This window comes from Macaca fascicularis, chromosome 8, assembly GCF_037993035.2.
Source record: "Macaca fascicularis isolate 582-1 chromosome 8, T2T-MFA8v1.1".
Taxonomy (NCBI): Eukaryota; Metazoa; Chordata; class Mammalia; order Primates; family Cercopithecidae; genus Macaca; species Macaca fascicularis.
The window spans coordinates 24,040,996-24,066,298 of NC_088382.1; the positions used below are offsets into that span (position 1 = coordinate 24,040,996).

Sequence of the window (25,303 nt, forward strand, 5' to 3'; positions counted from 1 at the left end):
GAGTGAAATTTAACAGATCATGTGATGATTGGAGAAAGGGAGGGAAGAAGAAAGGAGAAGAGAACAGGAGGGAGAGGAAAAGGGAGGAGACAGGCAGTAAGCCAGAGATGAGAGAGACAAAGAGACACAGAATGGAACCGATTTTGAGATCCTACCTGTCCTGCCCATGGCCTTGTGGAGGACAGAGGAATGGGGCATCTGAGCTCACTCACACTGCCAATTTGAACTGTTCTGCCCTAGCCTCCCTCCCTACCCACCTGAGAGCATTGGGAAGCTGCCCCATGAAGGCTTTATACAAAGCAACACCATAGTAACTGTTTTCTCCACTAAAAGATGCCTATGCGGTGAAGCTCTGCATTCTTGTCTTCCCTCTCCGCAACTGGGAGAGTCCTCCACTCTCTCCAGCAAACCACTCGCCAGCCACCGAGTGACTGTATCTCATATTGTCACGACTGTCTTTACCAGCATTAGTATTTTCTTTGTTCTTTCGCATTTCCCTGGCTCTGCTGGTCTAAAATGGGCTTTCCGTGACTTTAATTGGCTATCGTCAGCCTTGAGCTCAGTGAGGCAGTCACAGAGTTCATTTGACTAAGGCACAAGCAGAGACGAAGTCTGAACAACTTGCTCAGGGTCTCCAGCTCCAGAGTCCTGCAGATGAGGGCTCACACTCCCTAAGTTTACTATCCTTTCCTCAACCCCATCTTGTCCTTCCCCAAGGGGGAAATCTCCTCTACAGTTATCACAGTAGGAGAAATTATACCTCCCTGAATTGTAACCTGGGCATCTGTGTGTCAAAGCAGAGAGGAAGTCAAGGAGGTAGCTTGTGTCTTGGAGGGGTGTGAGGGGCTGGCCTGGGTGAGCAGATGGACAGAGCTGAGCTGCCGGGTTCCATGTCAACAATGGCAAGTCCATGAGGAATTTCTGTAGAATTAGATATATTGCTGGACGTGAATAATTAAGGATTCTGATGTGGTCAGGTAGATTAATGTCCCTCTGAAAGCTCTGGATCAATGTTGGAAGGGAAAAAAATAAAAGACATGCATAATTTAAAAAAAACCATCAGAAACTTTGCTTGACATGATGACATTACTGATTTTTTTATGATCTTCTCAAATATACTCTATAACCGTTATTAATTTAGTATCGTTAATAGCTCATCCTTCAAATGTCAGGCAAGAGCCAAAGCTGAAAAACAGAACTATTTAGGGCTGGAAAACGTCCAGGGAGGAGAGGCGGAAAGCTCTAGGAACATGAGGCCCTGGGCTGCCTCCAGCTTCCCGAGAAACTCCCAGCCCAGCTCTCTGTTGCTGTGACTTCTCCCTCTTGGGCTACTTTGTTTGTGGTTCACAAAGACGGCCAACTCTAGCCCATTCGCTAGGCATCCGCCACCTTGGCTTGCCTGACCTTATGCACAGAGTAATGCCAGGGATCCAGTGTGGGAGAATGTTGAGGTGCTCCAATAAGTCTCTCCTCTGAAATAAAGACCTCTTGATGGTGCCCGATACCCAAGTGCTCATGATCAGGTGTGGCATCCTGTTGGGTTAAGTATCACCTTCTCACAACCAGATGTCTCTGAAAATGCAGGTGCTTCTGCAGAGGACAGTATACTAATACAATGTACTAGTATTATTTGTAAGGAATGTTTACAGGATGCTTACTATGTGCCACGCCCTGTTCTAAGTACTTTACATGCATTATTGCATTTAATCCTCATAGCAACCAAGAATATTATTACTTCCAATGTTATGTATAGAAAAATAGATTCAAAAATACTAAGTAACTTAACTGGGGCCACACGGCCAGTAAGTGTTGGGGCTAGAACTCAAACTGGGTCTGACACCAGCAGCTGCATCTTTAACCACTTTGTTACATCTGTCATCCTGGTAGATTCCTGATGTATTAATCAAGTGACACTGGATTTATCCACAAAGAAGAAAGCACCTTCCTCTTCCAGAAAAAAGGGGAGCGAAAAGTGGTGAAGTTGTGGGTGGGTAAGGAAGGAGTTACTGGACAGAGGTGAAAGAAACATTTTCCCCAGCAACAGTCTCATCTCCTCTAAACGACTCTGGAGGGGAGGGGCTCACATTGTCACCCCACTGAGCCCCTGAAGTGGCTCAGAAGACCCAGCCTCCTGGATGCTTCTTAGTAAGAAAGGTTGGAAGCATATGTTCTCCAAAGACTAGAGGAGACTGAAAAGTCCCCCCAAATTCCAAACCTTTCAACCTAGAGTGGACTTGACCCTAGAGAGCCAAGGTGGGGCATGCCAGGAACAGATTTCTTAAGGGACAGCAGCTTGGGAAACAGAGCTAGCTTGAAATCAGAAGCCTTAGATTGAGGTATTGATGTTGGACAAGCTTGCTTGCTCTCTCTCCCCTCAGTTTTTGCATCATAAAGTAAGAGTATGGCTCTGAAGGCTTCTACCAAGCCTGTGTTCCTGTGACATTGAGTTTTTCTTAAAAGGACAAAGCATGACCATATCCCCCAGAAGCCTGGACCCTCAGGAGCCAGGGTGCAGAGATGTCTGAGAGGGTGAAGAGACGTCTGAGAGAGAGCAGAGTAGGAAGGTAGTGTCCTCACCATCGGGCCCTCAGCATGACTTGCCTCGCACAGTGGGATACCCAGCAGATTCTCCAAGGACCTCAGAGTGCTGTGTTCTTATTTCTTTAAGGACTGTCTTTTCTTAGACAGTCTTTAAAAGAAGGGAAGGGATGGCTACTCCTACATTGAGCCAAGATACAGATTTAATTTATCTGCTCAGTTCAATGGCTCAGGAAAAGCAAATCCAGAGTTGTTTGACTGCTCTAATGAGTCTTCAACATAAATGAGCGAGCAGGGTTGCCCATGTAGACGCAGGCTGAGCCAGCAGCCAACAGTTTGCTCAGCTGCCTGCGAAGGTGGCTGGATGTCTCCACAAATCACAGTGTACCTGTGCACGTACACACACACACACAGGCACAGTTTCTTACTATTAAATTAGCCAAGTTGGATCTCAGCACTGGGAAATCTGCATTTTAATACCGAATCAGTAATTAATAGCCTAGACACTTAGTTCACTTTCCTTTGATTGGCTTTACGTCGATACAGAATGGACAGAGGTGTCCTTCCTTCCAACCAGCAAGCTGTCTCTTCCCTCGCCACCCCTGCTGCCCCCCTCCTGAGAATGAATGTGTTCCTGTCTCATTTGCATCCTATTATTACTGCATTGAAGCTATAGTCACGTACAACCTCTTTATATTCACTTGAAAATTAAATTATAAAACTTTTTCTGGGTTGCAATTTATGTTCTGGTTGGAGCCAATTGTTTTTTGTATTCCGGCAAATATCACAGTCTCCAGGACTTAATGAATTCATAAGCACTGATTCCTAGGGGGAATAGTATGCATAGTATATTGGAAAATAGAGAAGCTCAGCCTAATGTCAAAATGTTTTACTTTCTCCCACCCAAGCCTTACATACACTTGGGAAATTCTTGTGGACGCCAGGCAGCTTATGTCTGCAGGCACCTGTCAATACTGCCTGCTGTACTGAGGGGTGCCTGCAAAAAGCTATGCCTTCTGAATATAGCAAGCAATGGATGCTATAGAATCTAGATGTTTTCATGCCATCTGTTATTTTAGGAAAATCAGTAATCAGCCTCAACCCCTACCTTGGCCACTCCCCAGTTCCTAAAAGCCACAGCCACTGCCTCTGTCCATGATGGAAGTCACACACTTGTAGCCGACTGACATATTTTGTATGTATTTTATGACTTTTTTTTTTCTTAAAAGCCAACATTTAAATATTTGGAGATTTCACCTAAAAATCCAAATTTTGACCTTCTTAAAAACATCTGAAGGTCTGAGAGCATTGAGCCGACGTTCAACGTGATGGCAGTCTAGAGGTGTGGAGTAACAGCAGTCAGCTTCCTTTAAACAGTGTATGTCAGGAGACAGACTCTATAATTTGATCCTCACCACTTGTGGATAGCGGCCCAATAGGATTTGCCATTTTTTCAGAGAACGTGTATGCTTTTGTCTCCACAATCTCTATTAAAAGTGGGAAAACAAAAATAGACCTAGAAAGCAAAGATCTCAATCCAGGGGCAAGAATATATTTTTTTGAAGGAAGTGAAACAATGTTGCTGCTTAATTTCCAAATAGAGTACTCAGGAATTTTTCCTGAACCTAGCTTACTTTATGTAAGGACATCCTAGCCATTGTTTTATTACTTGCCTTGCCCCTGGAGACATTTGAATTTTAGACCCCTTGACCTTGGTGGTTTTTAGGGAAACTCTATATCAGGCAGACCCTTTCAAGCTGACATGGCTCCCCATCTAGGGGTCTCAGTGTCAGCCACCCTTCCAGACCCGGGAGCCTCTGCCCTACTCCTTTGATGCTCTCAGGCTGCTTTGGCACTTCCACTTCCCTAAGTCCAGGCGCACCAGTGCTTGACGTCAGGCTGATATCTGGGCCTCCGCTGTCTGTAACGACTTGTCTGCCTCACCCCTGAGTCCCTTGGTGTGAAATAATAAATATATGTATATATTGGTCCCTGTCCAGTTCTTGACATAGAGCTCCTAAAACTCTTATGGGTAGGGAAATTGGAAGATCTTTTATTCTCATATTTGGCCTTTGGCCCCACATCCTGACACAGAGCTCCTAAGACGTTTGTAATTTCCCGAGAGACAGGAGCGTCTAACACAGAGCCCCTGCATCCCTCGGAATTTCCTGGGTGATAGGAACATCTCTTGTTTTAATGAGGTAACTTCCGGTGGGTTCCTGGATAGCTTTGGGAACCAGCCATGTGATTAGAGGGTTGGAACTTTCGGTCCCACACCTCCAACCTCTGGGGAGGGAAGAAGGGCTGAATGTTGAATTGCTCACCAATGGCCAATGATTTACGCAATCATGCTCACATAATAAAGCCTCCATCAAAAACTAAAAGAACGAAGTTCAGATAGCTTCTGGATTGCTGAATGCATGGAAGTTCCTAGAGGGTGGCACCCTTTGGATAGCTCCAAGGTGTGCAAGGAACTATTCATGTATCCATGGAAGCTCCATGCCCCTTCTCCCCTACCTTGCCCTGCGCATCTCTTCCACCTGACAGTCCATCTGTATCCTTTGTGATATCCTTTATAATAAATGAGTACACAGAAGTAAGGTGTTTCTTTACGTCTGTGAGCCATCCTAGCAAATTAATTGAACCTAAAGAGGAGAACTCTGATTTATAGCTGGTCAACCGGGGACTCACGACAGGCATGTGAAGTGGAGACAGTCTTGTGGAATTGAGCCCTTAACTTGTGGGAACGGATGCTGACTCCTGGTAGATAGTGTTAGAATTGGGCTAACTTTTAGGACACCCAGTTGAGGTCCATTGGAGAATTGCTTGGTAAACCCTGACACATCTGGTATCAGACTTGAAGTATTGTTTCCAGTGTTGAGTGCAAGAGTAGGAAAAATAGTTTAGTTATTCCTATCTCTTTCATTTGGCGACACCCTTAGATTGGCATTCACCACTTCCTCTTGGATTCAAAACCCTGCATTCTTGTCTCCTGGGTCATTACGGAGCTAATATTGCACATCTAACCTCTTAGCCTGTCCTAGTTCACTGTGCCTCCATTCCTCTACCTGTTGGGCATTGCCAAAAAATTATGTAAGGCAGAAATTCAGTGAGGGAAAGAAGGGCAATGTCCTGGAGACGGAAGGAAGCATCAAGGTCAAACCAGAGAGGCAAAGTTACTGGTATGGAGACTCTCACAGGTAACCTGCAGAGCTCAGACTTCCTCCCTCTCTTTATGGTGCTCTCTCCATTATCTGGCATCCATCTGTGCTCATGTGGACAATATTTGTGCATAAGCATTTTTAATGAGACCATCTGCTGCCCTTGAAACTCACATCACAGGGCCCATGTTGTAGAAAAGGCTCTTTAGCTAGCAATGATGGTGTCCAGGACAATTCTATGTTTTACCATACTTGGAGCCATTGAGAGGGACTTGCAGGACTGACCCATCTCATCTTTCTTTGCATCTTTCAAGAAATTGATGGGTAATCTAAAAGGTGTATGTTTATAGACCTACAGTTATAGTATCAGAGTTTCCTCTATGTGGTGGAGATTATGGGTCTGAGACCTGAAAAGAAGTGATCCACTAAAAGGATAGGTTGTCTCAGCTCCTGGTGCTGACTCAGAGAGGAGCCTCTGGGCTGACTTAACCTCTTTGCTGTGCACTCTCATTCTGTCTCCACCCAAACAACATGGCAGACATCAGCAGTACTTCCCATAATTCCCGACGAGGAGGCTGTGTGCAACAGAGTCATCATAGGCTATTCTGAGAAATAAACCTGTCAAGGCATAATTGCTCACTCATCTTAGCCCCATGCATCGTGGAAAAGACCACGTGCCAGAATTGGTAGTCTCTTTTTCTTCCTGTCTAGCACCATCTTTTCAGGAGCAGCAATTCCAGAGACAAAACCTGGGGAGATTTCAGCACTACCGGGTGTGCCTTCTGAACAGCAGGAGTGGGCTTCCAGCTGGAGCCCAGATGAAGGTTAACTACAGGACAATTTACCAGTAAGTGGGAGTGGTATTAGCAATTACATTCTGGCTGAGAGTGACTAATTGCTTCCACCTGGGAAAGCAGATCCAGCCCCAAAGGAAGGTGAAGGTCATCGCTGCTCCAGGGTTAGAGCTACAGGAACGGCTGCTCCACAATGCCACACATGGTTCTTGCTGCAAGGTCTTTCGCAAAGAACACTGACTGCCTACATCTCTTGTCTGGGATGCAGTTCTCTTTCTCCCCATTCTCCTAGTTTTGTTTTGTTTGCTTTTCCTGATTTCTAACATCTGACCTTGTCTGTGCTACTTTCTGCATCTCTCTTTGTCTTACTGAGTCCCCTGGCATATTTCCTCCCTCCTATCTGTCATGGACATGTGAACTAGTGCTGGCCAATGAGGCAGAAGTGAGTAGCTCCGGGCTGTACTTCCTGTAAGTCTGTTGTATTATATATGTGCCTATCAATATATTTGTATATACAAATAGGTATACAACAGCTGACTCAGCTGACACATAGCTTTTGCTTTATTCTTACCCCTTCCTCCTGACCAGAATGGACAAGAGATTCCCAAGGATGCAGCATTCATATTCTGGCCTCCAAAGAGAGTCACACGAAAAGGATGCCAGGGCAGAATAATAAAAGGAGCCAGGCCCCTACAGGGCATTATGGACGATTCAACCAGTTCTGGACTTTTCACCTGAGATTTACTGTAAGGTGAAAAAAATAGCCTCTATGTTGTTAAGCTACTGCTGTTGGCTTTCTGCTATTTGCAGCTAAACTCAGTCCTAACAGATACATAAATCCTTTTCATTTTTCCAGAGGGTCTTCAGAAATACTGCCTTGGGTATCTAACTATTACTGACTGAATTGTGCCCCTCTAGAATTCATATGTTGAAGTCCTAACCCCTGATAAGGGAATGTGACCATGTTTGGAGATAGGGTCTTTAAAAAGGAAATTACATTGAAATGAGCTCATGAGGGTGGTTCCTATTCCAGTGTGATTGGTGTCCTTATGAAATGAGGAAACTGGAGCACAGACACATCCAGAAAGGGAAAATGATATAAAGAGACATAGGGAGAAGATAGTCCCTGAGAAGAAACCAACCCTGCCAACACCTTTATCTCTGACTTCCAGCCTCCAGAATCACAAGGAAGGTAAATTTCTGTTGTTTAAGCCACACCCTCCATTGTAGCTTATTTTAATGGCAGCCCTGACAAACTAACATGAAGACCTATATTTCCTGACCATGGGATCCTCCATGGTCAGGAAGGGGCTTAGCAGTTGGACCACCTGTATTAAAAATGCGTGAGATTCCTGTTAAAAAATAGGGTAGAGTTCAGGAATCTTTATTTTAACCAGTTTCTCTGGTGATTCTTAAGTGCTCTATAGTTTGAGAATCACTAGTTCAGTTCTTTAAGGTCTTACAGAACACAAATGAGATAGAGGAGAAGTTGACAGGCCAGTGACAGGCTGGGGAATAAGAAGTATTTGAGGGACAGACAAAGACTGACCTGAGACCAGGAGAGAGAGAGACACTTCAGAGGAACAGTATGAGCTAAGACTCCAAGGTGGGAAAGAAATAGGTGTGTTTGGTGGCAATGATAATAGTAATAATGATAGTAATCTCAACTAGCATCTTCATGATGTCTTATAACTTACAAAGCAATTTTAATTATATTATCTAATTTAAATCTTCAACTGTAAGGTGAGATTTATAGGTAAGGATTACAGGTGGAGATTACCAGTGAAGTTGCATGTCACCTCAACCCAGTGAGGAAGTTAATATTTTATTATCTCCATTCTGCAGGGGGAGACACCAAGTCTACATACTAGAAACAGTATATGCTAGTTGTCAAGGTCTCCATGGTTTTTTGGGGACAACCAGGAAGCCCTGATGTGAGCACGACTCCACTTCATGCTGCAAGTGGCCAGAAGCCATGATCCCCTAAAGCACTGCAGCTCTGCCTACCTTGACAATGGAGTAGGGAACAGAATAAAATAATCCTATAAAATGATCTCTTGAGAGAGTGATTGGCTAGAGAGAAGATAGGAAACAAAGGAAGAGGGTAGCTTCCTCTCTTGCACTTGTGTATTTTGGACCTACTTTTAAAGGGTCTATAGTGAAGAGAGCCCATCAAGCAGGTGGTGCTGATGAAAAGAGATGGGACTTATCACTCATTCTACCCCATTAAGGAGGTACCCTCTTTTCTTACCACCTTCAAACAAGCCCACTTGGGAATTTGGGGGTAAGGCAGGACTTCACCTTAGAGACAAGCATTCTTCCCTTCCAGGTATGTACAACAGTAAAAAGGCAACTGGGGAATGATGATTGAGCACAAGGCATCCTTGTCACTGTGCTGAGGCCATGGCATTTGGACAGAATAGACCCCAACACTGCTCAAGGGATAAGTCCACTTGTCTTTCTGTTTGTCCATCTATATATCCATTCTTGATCCTTACTATAAGTATTTGATGTTGTGTATAAATGCCCACAATATAAAAGAATGAAATAAATACTCAAGGGAGTTATTAGTTAAGGAGACTATGAGAGGAAAATATGGCAATAAAAATAAAGGAAAAACTAACATACACACCATTGAATGCAGACCATTAGATATGGTACTGTGGCAATTGAGTGCTTCAAAATGTGACTGGGTTTTCCAAGAGCCAAAACAAAGACAGGATAAAACACATGGTTACAAGAAGCAAACTGCCTATAATAGGAAGAAATTTTATTAAAGAATGCCAGTTGTAAGCAGAAAAGCAGAACTCAGCTCTTCCTGATGATGAGGCCCAAGAGGAATTTCTCCCATGAGTCCTCATGAAGAGGACCCCATGCTCTAGAGGAAAACATTCTTAGCAAAATCCCCACAATGACATTTGTTAGACTATTAATCTGAGCCTCTCAATGGCATAATGCCAAAGCATAGTACAGGAGAGGCAAAGCGGCCTGCATGGGAAGCATGGTGATGGTGTTTTGAAAAAGGGTAACATTTACAGTTCCTAGAGCTGAGAGTCTTAACTTTGAGAAGCTATATGCCCTTGGAGACTCTTGTAAAAAGTTTATAACCTGTACAGATAAACACGTATATGCACGAACTACAAAACTTTATATATAATTTCAGAGGGAGGTTACAGACAACTCACACTCCAGAAGAAGAGCATTTATGGTGCATGAGTTAAGAGGCACTGAAAAACGAGGACTGCCTAAAAAGATGATGCCAGGAAGACAATTGAAAATGTTGTTGGGTTGATAGATTTGATCCTATATTTCCTGACACTATTTTATGCATTCCTAATGAAGTTTTCCTTTGAAAATTCACTTACCTAAATGGAATTTCCCTCTGATACAACAGCAGTGATAAAATATATATCTGGGATTTCCATGGACTAGCCATACTTTTCCTTATTCCTCCCACAAAGTAACTAAAAATCCTGCATGTTATATATAAAACAGATATAAGAAAACTCTGAAAAATGAAGAAAAGAAGGGAAACTGGCTAGGGACTTCAGAACCTAAGGAAGAACATGGGGGTAAGTTTCGTGAATTTCCTTTTTGCTTTGTACACTCCTATTTGGAACTGAAAAACCAGCAACCCAGAAATACCAATAGGTAGGCGAGGATTAAACAAAAGTCTTCTTTTTCTAGCCAAACAAGTAGGAAAAGAACAACCTAGAAAGACATAAAACTTTCAGACAATAACTGCTCTACTTCAGTCAAACACTACAAAAAAGACTGTAATCCCACCTCCACCCATGCCAGCAACAGTAGAGTAGGGAGCCTAGACTTACAGTCTTGTTAGAGTGAGGAACCCCAGCTTTTCTGCTGGGGTAATAGCAGAGAAGAGCAAGTAGGGGGCCTGAACATCAACTCAGCATTACCTACCAGGGGATAGTAAGCCACACTCTGCTGCCCACTTAGTGTCAGTATAGAATATAGAAGGAATAGTAATGAATTGCTCCAACCCCTCCCAACCAGAGACTTATCAGTGGAGGCCTAGCAGGGAGCAGAACTCCCATCTCTGCGACAAGAACCACACTCCTTGGGTGTAGCAAAAGAACCCAAGTTGGAAACCTGGACTTTTATTTGTAGTCAGCAGCAGCAAGATGGCACAACCCCTTCTCTACCTGGATGGTATTAAAGAAAGCTGGCAAAAATAGGATGTTTAAACAAAATTCGTAGTCTCATAACCCAAAATATCCAGGTTTCAATAGAAAATTACTTGTCATACCAATAATCAGGAAAACCTCAAACTAAATGAAAAAAGGCAACCAATGGATGCCAACAGCAAATGTGGGAGAGATGTTAGAATTATCTGACAATGATGTTAAAGCAGCCATCATAAAAATACTCAAATAAGCAATCATGAGCCCATTGGAAATGAAATTTACATAGAATGTCTCAGTAAAGAAATAGGAGCTATCAAAGAGAACCAAATTGAAATTTCAGAAATGCAAAATACAATAATTAAAATAAGCTTAATAAATGGGCTCAGAAGAATGAAAGAGTCCAAGGAAGGAATTCATGAAATGAAAGATAAAACAATAGAAATCATCCAATCTTGACTGGGCACAGTGGCTCATGCCTGTAATTACAGCACTTTGGGAGGCCAACATGGGCAGATCACTTGAGGTCAGGAGTTCAAAACCAGACTGGCCAACATGGTGAAACCCTGTCTCTACTAAAAATACAAAACTAAAAATTAGCCAGGCATGGTGGTGTGCACCTGTAATCCCAGCTACGTGGGAGGCTGAGGCAGAATTGTTTGAACCCAGGAGGTGGAGGTTGCAGTGAGCCGAGATTGCACCACTGCACTCCAGCCTAGGTGACAGAGCAAGACTCTGTCTCAAAAAAAAAAAAAAAGAAATCACCCAATCTTAACAACAAAGAAAAAAAAGTATACTGGAAGAAAAAATCTAACAAACAAACAAAAAAACCTACAGATACTCAGGAACTTGTGGGACTATAGCAAAAATCTACATTTATGTAGGGAGGAAGAAAGAACATGGTAAACTATATATATATATATATATATATATATATATATATATATATATATATATATATATATTTATATATGGGCAAATACAATACAGTTTCATTTTCTTCTTGAGTTTTCTAAACTATATTTGATTGTTGAATGAAAAATTACAATCTGAAGTCGTTCTAAATGTAGAGAAAATATTTAAATTATATTTCAAACAAGGGAGGGTACAAGGATATAAAGAGAGATAAAGCTTTTTCATTTGGACTGATAAAGTGATTCAAGTAGACTGAGAAAAGTCTATTTAACTTATTACCTCAGACAACCTCCAAAGAGCCCATACATTTAAAAGCACCACAGATAAATGAAAAATGAATTCCATAAAATGTTCAATTAACACACAAGATGACAAGAAAAACAAAACAGGGAAATATAAACAAGGAACACAAGAAGAAAACATAGAATACAAGCAAAAATGCAGGCTTGAGCCCTAGCATATAAATAATTACATGTAAGTGATCTAAATATACCAGTTAAAAGAGATTGGTACAATATATTAAAACATGACCCAACTATAGACAACCTATAAAATTTACTTCAAAAATAACTACATAAATAAGTAGAATGTAAAAGGATGGAAAAAGACATATCGTGAAAGCATTAACCAACAGAAACAAAGGATGACTATATTAATATCCAATGAAATAGGATTCAGAGCAAAGAAAATTACTAGAGTCTAATATATATAATAATAAAAGGGTCAATCCTGCAAGAAGACATATCAATCCTACATGTGTATGTACCAACAACAGAGCTGTAAAATATGTGAAGCAACAACTTATACAATTAAAAGTTGAACTAGTAAACCCACAATTATAGTTTGAGACTTCAATGCTCCTCTTTTAACAAATGATTTAAAAACTAGACAGAAAATCAGCAAGGATATAAAAGAAGTCAGCGATATCATCAACCAACAGAATGTAATCAACATTTATAACATTCCACCCAACAACAGTAGAATATGCATTCTTTTAAAGTTCTAATGGAATACACACCAAATGTAAATCATATCCTGGGCTGTAAGACAAACTTCAACAAACTTTAAGTATTGAGATTGTAAAGAGTACCTTCTGCTACAATGGAATCAAACTAGAAATCCATAGTAAAATTATAACCAGAAAATTTCCAAACACTTGGAAACTAAACAATGCACTTAACAATTTTTATTTGTGTTTTTTGTAATTTTTTATTTTTCATTTTTGTGGGTACCTAGTAAATGTATATATTTGAAGGGTACATGAGATATTTTGATACAAGTATGTGATGCATAATAATCACATCATGGAAAATGGGGTATCCATCCTTTCAAGCATTTATCCTTTCTGTTACAAACAATCCAATTATACTTTTAGTTATTTTAAAATGTACAATTAAATTATTGACTGTAGTCACCCTGCTGAGCTATCAAATACCGGGCCTATTCATTCGTTCTATATTTTTTTGTGTGTGCCCACTAACCATTCCTACCTCCCCACCACCTCAAACTCCCCTTCCCAGCCTCTGTTAACTATCATTCTGCTCTCTATCTCTGTAAGTTCAACTGTTTTGATTTTGATTCCACAAATAAGTGAGAACATGCAATGTTTGCCTTTCTGTGCCTCGCTTATTTTACTTAACATGATGACCTCCAGTTCCATCCATGTTGTTGCAAATGATTGAATCTTATTCTTTATTATGGCTGAATAGTACTCCACTGTGTATATGTACCAGATTTTCTTTATCTGTTTATCTGCTGATGGACACTTAAGCCAGTTCCAAATCTTAGCTATTGTGAACAGTGATGCAACAAACATGGAAGTGCAGGTATCTCTTCAATATGCGTAGTTTCTTCCTTTTGAGTACAAACCCAGCACTGGGATTGCTGGATTGCATGGTAGCTCTATTTCTAGCTTTTTAAGGGACCTCCAAACTGTTCTCCATAGTGGTTATACTAATTTACATTCCCACCAACAGTGTACAAGGGGTCTTTTCTCTCCACATCCTCTCCAGCATTTGTTATTGCTTGTCTTTTGGATATAAGCCATTTTAACTAGGGTGAGATGATCTCTTATATTATAATTTTGATTTGCATTTCTCTGATGATCAGTGATGTTGAGCACCTTTTCATATGCCTGTTTGCCATCTGTATGTCTTTTTTTGAGAAATGTCCATTCAAATCTTTTGCCAATGTTTTTGATCAAATCATTTGATTTTTTCCTACAGAATTGTTTGAGCTCCTTATATATTCTGGCTATGAATCCCTCATCAGATGGGTAGGTTGCAAATAGTTTCCCTCATTCTGTAGGTTGTCTCTTCACTTTTTTGACTGTTTCCTTTGCTGTGCAGACGCTTTTTCTTGAGACAGAGTCTGTGTCGCCAGGCTGGAGTACAGTGGCACGATCTTGGCTCACTGCAACCTCTGCCTTTTGGGTTCAAGCGATTCCCCTGCCTCAGCCTCCCAAGTAGCTGGGACAACAGGCACACACCACCACACCCAACTCTTTTTTTTTTTTTTTTTTGTATTTTAGTAGAGACAGGGTCTCACCATGTTGGCCAAGTGGTCTCGATCTGCTGACCTTGTGATCCACCCGCCTGAGCCTCCCAAAGTGCTGGGATTACAGGCTTGAGCCACTGCGCCCGGCCCTGTGCAGAAGCTTTTTGATTTGATGTGATCCCATTTGTCCAGTTTTGCTTTGGTTGCCTGTGCTTATGGGGTATTACTCAAGAAATTTGTTGCCCACACTGATGTCCTAGAGAGTGTCCCCAGTGTTTTCTTGTGGTAGTTTCATTGTTTGGGGTCTTAGATTTAATTATTTAATCCATTTTGATTTAATATTTATATACGGCAAGAGATAGGCGTCTAGTTTCATTCTTCTGCATGTAGATATCCGATTTTTCCAGCACTGTTTATTAAGAGGCTATCTTTTCCCCAGAGTATGTTCTTGGCACCTAGGTGTGCGGATTTGTTTCTGGATTTTCTCTTCTGTTCCATTAGTCCAGTACCATGCTGTTTGGGTTACTACAGCTCTGTAGTACAATTTAAAGTCAGGTAATGTGATTTCTTCAGTTTTCTAAACAATGCACTTTAAAGTAACCCATGAGTCAAAGAGGAACTGTCACATGAAATTGAAAACATATATTGAGCTAAATGAAAACCAAAATACAACATACCAAAACTTTTGGTACATAACTAAAGCAGTTCTGAGAAGGAAATTTATAGTACTAAATATATATATTGGGAAAGAGGAAAGCTCTCAAATCTATCATTTAAGCTCCCACCATAAGAACTTAGAAAAGGAAAAGCAAAAGAAATCCAAAGCAAGCAGAAGAAAATGAAATAACAAAGAGTAGAAATCAATAAAAACAAAAATAAGAAAAATCAATAAAACAAAGAAGTGATTCTTTGACAAAATGAGTAATATTGACAAACCTCTAGCTAGACTGACAAAGAAAATAGAGTGAAGACTCAAAGTGTCAATGTCAGGAGTGAAACATGGGCTATCACTATAGACTCTGCAGACCTCAGAAAATAATACAGAAATACTGTGGCCAACTCTACACACATTAATTTGATAATTTAGATGAAACTGACTGACTCCTGTAAAAAACCACAAATTACCACTACTCATCTAATAGGAAATAGGAAATTTAAATATCCTGTAACTAGTAAATAAATCAAATTCATAATTGAAAAACTCATAAAAATAAAATCTCTAGGCCTAGGTGGTTTTATTAAAATGTTCTACCAAATATTTAAGAAAGAATTAACATCAATTCTACAAAATATTTTCCAGAAAACAGGAGTGAAACAGTGAGGGGGAGTCATCCCAATTAATTTTATAAGGATAGTTTTACCCTGATAGTAAAACCATGCAAAGACAGTATAAGAAAGAAAGGGAGAGAGAGAACTGTATAATAATATCTTCTAGAAATGTAGACAAAAAATTCCTAGCAAAATATTAGCATATAGAGTTCAGCAATATATGAAAATTAATGCTACACCATGGCCAAGTGGGGTTTATTTCAAGGATACAAGATTGGTTCAATACTTTGAACCAGCCTTCTAAGCCAGCTAAAAAGGAACTACATTATTAGCCAGATAAAGAAGAAAAATCATATTATCACATAACTCAATGCAGAAAAAGAATTTGATAGAATATTTTAATAAAACAATCTGATAAAATAGAAGGAGACTTTCTCAGCTTCATAATGAGTATCTACAAAAATCCACAGGTAACATTATATTAGTGGTGAAAGACTGACATCTGCAAATAAGGTCAGTTTTATTTCTTCCTTTCTAATCTGTATGTCTTGTCTTTTCTTACCTTACTGTACTGGCTAGAACATCTAGCATTATGTCAAACAAGAATGGTGAGAGAATACATTTTTATCTTGTTCCCAATCTTGGGGTAAAAGACTGACCCTATTTGCAGATGACACAACTATCTACACAGAATTCCCAACTCCCCCTTCAAAACAATAATGACAGAAAAACTTACAGAAGGTCCCAGAATATAAGATGAACACACAACATCAATTATATTTAATATACTAGCAATAAACACATGAACAACAAAATTAAAAATGCAATACCATTTACAATCTCTCAGAAAACATGAAGCCCTTAAGTGTAAATCTAGCCAATCATGTTGAAGACCTGTATGCTGAAAACAACAAAATGCTGATGAAAGAAATCAAAGAAGATCTAAATAAATAATAAGGACATACAATGTTCATGGGTCAGAAGACTTCACAATGTAAGGATATTAATCCTCTGCAAAATGATATGCAGGTTTAATTCAATTCCTATCAAAATCCTAGCAAGATTTTTGTAGTTGTAAATGAGATTATTCTAAGATTTATAAGGAAAGGCAGAAGAGCTAGAATAGCTAAAACAATTTTGAGCATGGGAAGAAATTAGTCTACTCAATTTCAAGACTTGTTATATGGCTGTAATAACTAAGACTTGTGGCAGAATAGATGTATAAATAAATGAAACAGAATACAGAATGCAGAAATAGACCTACCCAGATAAAGCCAATTGATTTTTGACAAAAGTACAAGAGCAATTCAATGGAGGAATTATAGCCTTTTCAACAAATGGTGCTAGAGCAATTGGACTTCCACAGGCAAAAAGTAATAATAATAAATTGAACATTATTAAAGTTGCTTTTGCTCTGCAATATGCCATGTTAATACAATAAAAATATGGGCTAGTGACTGGACAAGAGTATTTGCAAACCACACATCCAACAATGGTTATCTACAGTATATGAAAACATCTCAAAACCCCACGGTTAAAAAAAAAAAATCCAATTACAAAATGGGCAAAAGTCATGGGCCAGGCACCTTGGCTCACACCTGTAATCCCAGCACTTTGGGAGGCCAAGGCAGGTGGATCACCTGAGGTCAGGAGTCCAAGACCAGCCTGGCCAGCATGGTGAAACCCTGTCTCTACCAAAAATACAAAAATTAGCTGGACGTGGTAGCACGCAAGTGTAATCCTAGCTACTCAGGAGGCTGAGGCAGGAGAATCGCTTGAACCCTGGAAATGGATGTTGCAGTAAGCTGAGATTGCGCCACTGCACTCCAGCCTGGGTGACAGAGTAAGACGCAATCTCAAAAAAAAAAAAAAAAGTCATGAAGAAACATTTCACCAAAGAGAGTATACAGGTTGCAGACAAGCACATGACATGTTCAACATCATTAGGCAATGGGGAATACAAATTAAAACCACAATGAGACATCACTAGATACCTAACAGAATGGCTAAAGAGAAAAATAGAGACAACACCAAGTGTTGACCATGACACAGAGAAACTGGATTATGCACACGTTGGTAATGAGAATATAAAAAGCAACATACAACTACTCTGGGAAATATTGAGGTAGTTTCTTAAAATAAAACATGCAACTACCATACTCCTGGACATTTATCCCAAAGAAATGAAGACTTCTGTTGACACAAAAACTTGTACATGAATGTTCATAGCAGCCATAGCCGTAATAGTCAATAACTGGAAACAACACAGATGTGAAAGACATCTGCAAATGATTGCTTAAACAAACTGATACGTCCATATCATGAAATACTCCTCAGCAGTAGAAAGGAACAAACTATTAATATATGCAAAAATCTGAATGAATTTCCAAAGAATTCTGTTGAGTGAAAAAAGGCAACCTCATTATGGAACATTCTTGAAAAACATTATGAAAATGGAGAACAGATTAGTGGTTGCCAGGAGTTAAGAGAAGGTCATTAGGAGGAAGTTAGTGTTTCTGTACAAAGGCATGATGGATCCTTGCGGTGATGCAAAGACTCTGTACTCTGCCTTTACCAATGTCAATACCCTGGTTTTACTATGTACTGTAGTTACATGCAGTGTTATCATTTGAGGAAACTGAGTAAAGGGAATCTCTGTATTAGTTCTTGCAACTGCATGTCACTCTATAAGAATCCCAAAATAAAAAGTTTAAAACAGCAAAAAGATACGGCCAATTTGATGTGTAATGCATCTAATGTGATGATTACGAAAAGAACCTTGCCTGCAGGGGACAAGGCATGGGTATAAATTCCTTCTGTGTCTACAACAGGCCATGCTATCTTAAGCAGACCCCTGGCTTTTCTGGGTCTCAGTTTTCTCATCTGTTAAATGACATATTTGATCTAGATCATCTGTAAATGCTTTTCTATTTAAAGTAGAACTGTGTAGATGGGACAGAGAATAACTGATAGAGATTGATCTCAAAGTGACCAGAGTGTAAGGTGCTTTATGGCAGTGTACCACTTCCCTATGAAGCCATACACATCTCACTGAGTAAGGAAGCAAGCTACCTGTGACTGAGACCCTGAAATGAACCAGGTACAACAGTAAGCAGGCCACACATGTGATACTACTTAGACAAAGCACCAATAATAAACATGTACATATTTTTATTTCCATTTTTTTCAGGGAAGAAACTGAGTCTTGAAGAGATTGTGTAACTTTGCAGTGAATGCAAGCACTGGTAATTACAAAGTGTGAATTAAAAACCCAAAATGCTGCCTGCTAGCAGAATGGTAAATTATTTAACCTCTGTAAGCCTATGTTTCCTTACTTGTAAAACAAATAAAACAGTTCCTGTTTTTCTGCGAAGAGTAGTTGGTATTATGCATGTAAAGCTTTAACATTAAATTTACTATATGATGAGTATTCAAAATTTTTTGAGATTATCATCATCATCATCATCATCACCACCACCACCAGAGTTTCAGCCTGGATGTTCTGTTTTCAAAGTTCACATTCTGGACCTTCAGTCCTGGCAGCTGCTGCGTTCTCCCTGGGCAACTCCGTGAAGTGCTTTCTGATGAGAAAGGAGAAGGTAGAAAAGAAAGCCCAGCGCTAGCTATGTCAGTTCTCAGCAGTTGTTTTAACTTACCTCAGAGATGATGCAATCCTAGAAATCAGCAGTTTTGCATAGCTTCTCCCATATCTCCTTCACCTACATCCCTGACTCTCAGTCATCCCCCACCACAGACAAAGCTGCTTATTTCCTAGATGGGAAAACAGGACTGGTGGAGTGGAGCGCTTGATCCAGTTTACACAGCTGGTCAGAAATGATGCCCAGGACTAGAGCCCCAGCCTTCCATCTCATTTCCATGTTCCCTCCCTCAACCAGGAACTGGTGCCCAGACACATCTTTTCGTGGTGCAGAATGTCCCCGTGATATCAATGATGTTCAGGAGAGTTCAAGAGAAAGGAAGATAAATGGACACCATGTAGTTGAGGAAGGCCTTTTGGAAACAAAGACTTGAGTTAGGCCCTGAATGAACAGAGGATGTCTGTAAGGGGAGGGGAGTGGGGAAAGCCATTCAGACCAAAGAGTGACTGGAGGGAAAGTATGGAAGTGGAGATGCCTATGCTAAGGATCAGACAAAAGAATCAGCAGATATGCATCTCAAGCCTGCTCCCTGCTCTTATTCTGATGACCTGACCTGAGCAGTCTCACCCCTTGAGCTTTCCCATCTTTAGAATGAGAGACTTGAATTCCTAGCGTGACTTCTCTCATGGTGGTGCTGAAGACAGAATGAGATCAGGACTAGGGTTCTCTATAAACTGTAAGGAGATAGGTCCAGGTACAGGGTCGCTGGCGGCAGTGGGGAACCTCAGGAGGTCAGTTTAGAGAATCCTGAGGATCAGGCTGTGGAGTTTGGACAGCAACCTCTAGAGCTGGGAGAGGAAACTGCTCCCTGTAGGCATGGCCAGCTCCATTCCTACCAGCAAGAACAGGGACATCAAATACAACGACCTGCAAAGTCATCAGTGGGTCCTAGAGGCTTTGATTTCCAAGCAAGCGAAGCACCAGCAGTTCTCCTGCCAGGTCCTCATGGAGAGCAAGACATGGAGGTGAAGGCCTGTGGGGAGCCCTGGCCCCTATACTCATTGTTGTATTTCCCACAGGCTCTCCAAGGCTCCCCTACTGGCCTTCCAAATAGGAATAAAGACCTGTGCCTTTGCAGCACATTTGAATGGACTTAGGAAACTGTAAAGTGCCATCCCCACGGAAGAGCTGGCAACTTCTGGGAGCAGAGACATCTGGGCCTTTGACGGCAGGTATCTGCCCGTGCCAGCCCTCCTGGTGCTTCTCCTGGGCCCCACGCTTTCCCAAGTCTCAAAGGGGATTACACTGCAGAAGAAGGCAGAGTGCTGCTCAGGCTTAACTGAGCTCGCAGACTGGTATTCTCTCCCCATATCTTCTAATTAATAGTCAGGATTAACAGCTGCTGCTGCTGGGCCTAAGCCATCTAATCAGAGCCGCACAGGCTCCTGGGTGCTCAGACTTCCCCGCACTCTGCAGCCTCCCCCAACCCTTGGAGAAATGCGTTCAGAAATTAAAACAACAACAAAAAGTACAAGAAATCCATCCCCCCTCTCCAGCCCCAGCGCCTCCTGGAATTGGAATTGTGCCTGCCTCTCACCTCTCTGAGATGAAAGCAAAAAGTGTCACTTCCCTGGGGCCCCTCTGGGTTGGGAGGGCTTCTTGAAGCTTTGCTGAGAAGGGACAAGATGCCTGTCATTCCAGCCCACAGGCAAAACACAACCCATAAAAGCAGATCACCTGTATGATAATAATAATAACGTTATAATTTTTATGCTAACATTTGATTTCTAAGTGTTTTACATGAATTAAAATATTTCATATGTACAAAGCCTAAGTAATATATACCATTACCATTCCTTTTCTATAGACCAGTAAGGGAGGAACAAAGAGGCTATATCACTAGGCCCCAGTCACACAGCTTGTTAGAAATGGAGCTGAAATTTGAAAACCATGCAGCTCAAAGAAGAAAGCCTGTAAGCCCAGGTATACCCATGCTCTCAACCAACTCACAAAACCATACTACTGTGGAAGCAGAAGTTGGGAGTCCAGAGACCTGTCTTTCAACTTCCCTTTGTAGGGGTGACTCCAACAGCACCTGAGTCACCTCTACAAACCCTGGGGCTATGAGGCACACACACTGAAAACTCTGGTAGAAAGCCCTCTGCTAGTCATGTTGGCAGGGCCCAGAGCTGGGTCCCAGGGTCAATGACTGACATCTCTGGAGACACAGAAGACCATGAATGAGTGGCCAGGGACCCTGGGAAGCTACTCAGCCTGCACTAGTACCTGCAGAGGCCTGCCCTTGGGGAAGGATTCCTGCCCCCTCCCATGGATCTGGCCCACTAGGGCCACACCTTCAGTGTGGGTCAGACTTTGATCTGCTCCCAATGGGCTCCACCTCCTTTTCTAACATACCTACAGCCCCTTCTCATTTTATGCATTTGTGTTTGCTCCACAAACATGGAAGGACCATCTACTAGACAGTCTGCTTGGGGGCTGATGGTAAAAAGATAATGTAGTTTTCTGCCCTCAGTGGATACCCCTGTCAAAAGCTCCTCTTCCTACACTCTGCTGCCCAGAGCTCCCACTGGACCACTTCTCAGAGGAGGCTTTCATGCTTCTCATCTGGTACTTTCCATTTCTCAAGTGGCAGTGATGCTCTAGAGTCATGTGATGCTGAAGCCCTGTTTCCAACCAGAACCAAATTCCAAGTCACACTCAGCAAACAGACCTGTGCTCTGCTGGATCAATTTGATGAGTTAAATGGAACTGAAGTGTTACCTGTCAATGGTGAATCCATGAGGGTGCTGAGAGCAGTAGAAAAACACATAATTTGGTGTTAAATGGAAAAAAGTTTAAAGCCTAGTGAAGGCACTTCCTAGCTCTGGAGCTCTGACAGGCAGCCTCTAAGAGGGCCCCCACTGGTATTCATACCCATCTGTAGCCCCTTCCCCTGGAGTGTAGGCTTTCCCTTAACTTGCTTTAATGGGTGGAAGGCAGTAGAGTAATGGGGTGTTACTTCCAAGATTAGGTTATAAAAAAGCTGTGGCTTTTATCTCAGGCATTCCGTTTCCTTGTCTCTAAGAGCCCCTACGTTACAGGAAGTTAGCTGCCATGCTGTAACATTATGGCAGTGATCATGTGGCAAAGAACTGATATCTCTGGACAACAGCCAGGGAGGCTCTGACATGCATGAGTTTACAAGCTGATCCTCACAACCCCACCTGAATCTGGAGATGACTGCAGCCCATGAGAGACCCTGAACACACAACATCTAGCTAAGCTGAGCCCAGATTTCTGATCCACAGAAACAGGGAGATAATCAAAGTGCAGTGTTTTAAGCGGCTAAGTTTTGGGGTCATTTGTCATGCTGCAATAGGTAACTAATACACTAGCTGAGTGATAGTGAGCAGCTTTTTTCCTCACTTTAATATAGAACAAACTGAAACATATTTAAAAATAGTATAATAAATCCTGTGATGGTTAATATTAAGTGTCAACTTGATCGGTTGAAGGATGCAAAGGATTGTTCCTGGGTGTGTCTGAGAGGGTGCTGCCAAAGGAGATTAACTTTTCAGTTAGTGGACTGGGAGAGGTAGACCCACCCTCAATCTGGGTGGGCACCATCTAATCAGCTGCCAGCAAGGCCAGAATAAAAGCAGACAGAAGGTGGAAAGATGAGACTGGCTAAGTCTTCTGGCCTTTATCTTTTTGCCATGCTGGATGCTTCCTGCCCTCGAACATCAGACTCCAAGCTCTTCAGCTTTTGGACTCTTGAGCCTACACCAGTGTTTCGCTGGGGACTCTCAGGCCTTTGGCCACAGACTGAAGGCTACACAGTCGGCTTCTCCACTTTGGAGGTTTTGAAACTCAGCCTGGCTTCCTTGCTCCTCAGCTTGCAGATGATCTATTGTGGGACTTCACCTTGTCATCGTGTGGGTCAATACTCCTTAATAAACTCCATTTCGTATATACATCTATCTTATTAGTTCTGTACCTCTAGAGAACCCTGATTAATACAAACCCCCATGTGCCCATCACCTAGTTTCAACAATTATGCACACATAGCCAATCTTGTTTTATCTCTATCCCCAATGTCCAAATTGCTTAACCTTCCTTGGCCTCTCTTTCCTCTTCTCTAAAATAATATGGTTTAAAACATTTGCCTATCAGTGATCGCCTGAGTGAATGCATACAGAGTGACTAGTATGGTGGCTCCTACACAGTACAAGATTGATGAATGTCTACTCTTGCCTTTCCTTCCTTTCACATCTTAGAAAACCCAATTTGTACTGCAGTTTAAAGATGTGACCCATTAAATTACAGGTTGGTGAAGACAACCTTACAATGACACGATGGCAAGGGCTTGGCATGAAGATTTTGTTCAGACTCCTTATGTAGGTATCAGCAGGAAATTACCATGGAAATGCCATTCTTCTGATCTTCCCTTCATTAAGTAACAACACATTTTCTGAATGCCTGTCTTACCAGAACTAAATACAAGGGTGACCAGGGTAGGGTCCCTTGCCTTCAAAGAACACAACATTCTAGAGAGTAGAACCACACTTGAGTAACCATGATAGCACTTTTTTGTTGTTGTTGAAGTATAGAGGTGCATACAAAGTCCTATAAGATCTCCAATCACATGTATGGGTGGTGGGGGGAGAAATAGTCTTTACTGATACACTTTGAAAGCATATGGAATATTTGACCTTCTACAAATAGTGTCTGCAGGTCAACAAGCAGATACGGGCTGGCCAAACAGCCCCATGGAGGTTGAGAGGGGGCAAAGTGGATGGCATTTTAGTGACATGGCAGGGATGGAAACAGGAAAGCAGAGGCAGTAGGCAAAAACCATTCCAGCAGAGGCTGGAGGCTGTGCTGAAGATCAAATAAGAGGGAGCCAGGATGGGGTGGGGATTTATTTCTAGGACGGGTGTGTAGACAGAGAAAGACCAGAGGAGAGAGAAAAATTCAAAGATGCAGGAGAAAGAAGATAACTGACAGAGCCAAGTCCCGAGGGGATGTGACAAATTAGGATGAGGTGTGAGGTGTGGCAGAGCAGGGGTCCTCTTCTCTGAGATGGGTGGGAGGACCATTGGCAGCACTGAGATCTTTAGAGCTTCTTGTTTAAAGAATTCTGTTTCTCGATTACTGAAAGTGAGGAAGCGGTTGGGCAAGGGTGGGGATATCACAGAGAAGTATTCACCATAGACAGAGAATGTGAATCACTTCATTAGCTTCCATTCTTCTGGAAGAGAATGGGCAAAGAGAAGTGGCAGAGAGATGTGGCAGATTCAGTGGACAAGGAAAAAGAAACACGTTATGCACTGAATGTGTGTGCCCTCTCAAAATTCATATGTCAAAACCGGGGATTACCCCAGTGTGACGGTATGTGCAGGTGGGGCTTTGGGAGGTAAGAAGGCTTAGATGAGGTCGCGAGGATAGAGCTCTCCTGATTGAGATTAGTGTCCTTATAAGAGGCACAGGAGAACCTACTTCTCCTCTCTATTCTCTGTCATGTGAGCGTACTATGAAAAGTAAGCAGTCTGCAACCTGAAAGAGGACCCACCAAAGTTCTATCATGCTGGATCCTTGATCTTGGACTTTTCAGCCTCCAGAACTATAAGACATAAGTTTCTGTTGCTTATAAGCCACCCAGTCTATGGTACTTTGTTACAGCAGCACAAACTAGGACAGAAAAGGTATGTTAGGAGCCTGAGAACTCCCAAGGAAAGGTATTTAGGGGAGAGTGACAAATTGGACATTGTTGGGGATGGGTAGCAAGAATAGTACTGGGTTGAAAGGAGAAAGATGGTGCTATGGTTGAATGTTTGTTTCTCATTCCAAAATTCATATGTTGAATTTTCGTATATATGTTTATACGTTGAATATTCATATTTATATGTTGAAGCCCTAATCTTCCGTGTGAGGGTATGTGGAGGTGGGGCCTCTGGGACATCATTAGGCCATGAGGGTGGTGCCCTAATAAATAGGATTAGTGCCTTCTAAAAAAGGATTCTAGAGAGATCCTTCACCCCTTCTGCCATGTAAGGACACAGCAAGAAGGTGGCTATGTGCAAACAAGGAAGAGAACCCTCAACCAGAATCAGCTGACACTTTGATCTTAGACTTTCCAGCTTCTAGAACTGTGGGAAATGCATTCACATTGTTGAAGACACCCAGTCCCTGGTATTTTTCATAGCAGCGCCAACTGACTCATGCCCATGAGTAGAGATAAAGAGGCACTAAAGGCAAACTTTGTTTTCCCCAAAGAAAGTTGATGTGAAAACATGCTTTAAGAGTGAGCAAAAGGAAAAATATTTGACATTTCTGGAACTTATGAGCCCTGGGGAAAACAACCTATCCCAGGTGGGTAAGTTGTG

The 25,303-nt window shown here is 41.6% G+C and overlaps 2 long non-coding RNA genes across 2 annotated transcripts in view; one reads left to right on the forward strand and one right to left on the reverse strand.

Annotated features, from left to right (window-relative positions):
- The window catches only part of LOC135964688 (uncharacterized), a 125,384-nt gene that overhangs the window by 25,392 nt on the left and 74,689 nt on the right, over nucleotides 1–25,303 (reverse strand). The gene's annotated exons all lie outside the window — the stretch shown is intronic.
- On the forward strand, nucleotides 11,658–18,691 carry LOC135964687 (uncharacterized). Its single transcript, XR_010577212.1, has 2 exons — nucleotides 11,658–13,828; nucleotides 18,509–18,691. It is a non-coding gene; the product is annotated as an uncharacterized lncRNA (long non-coding RNA).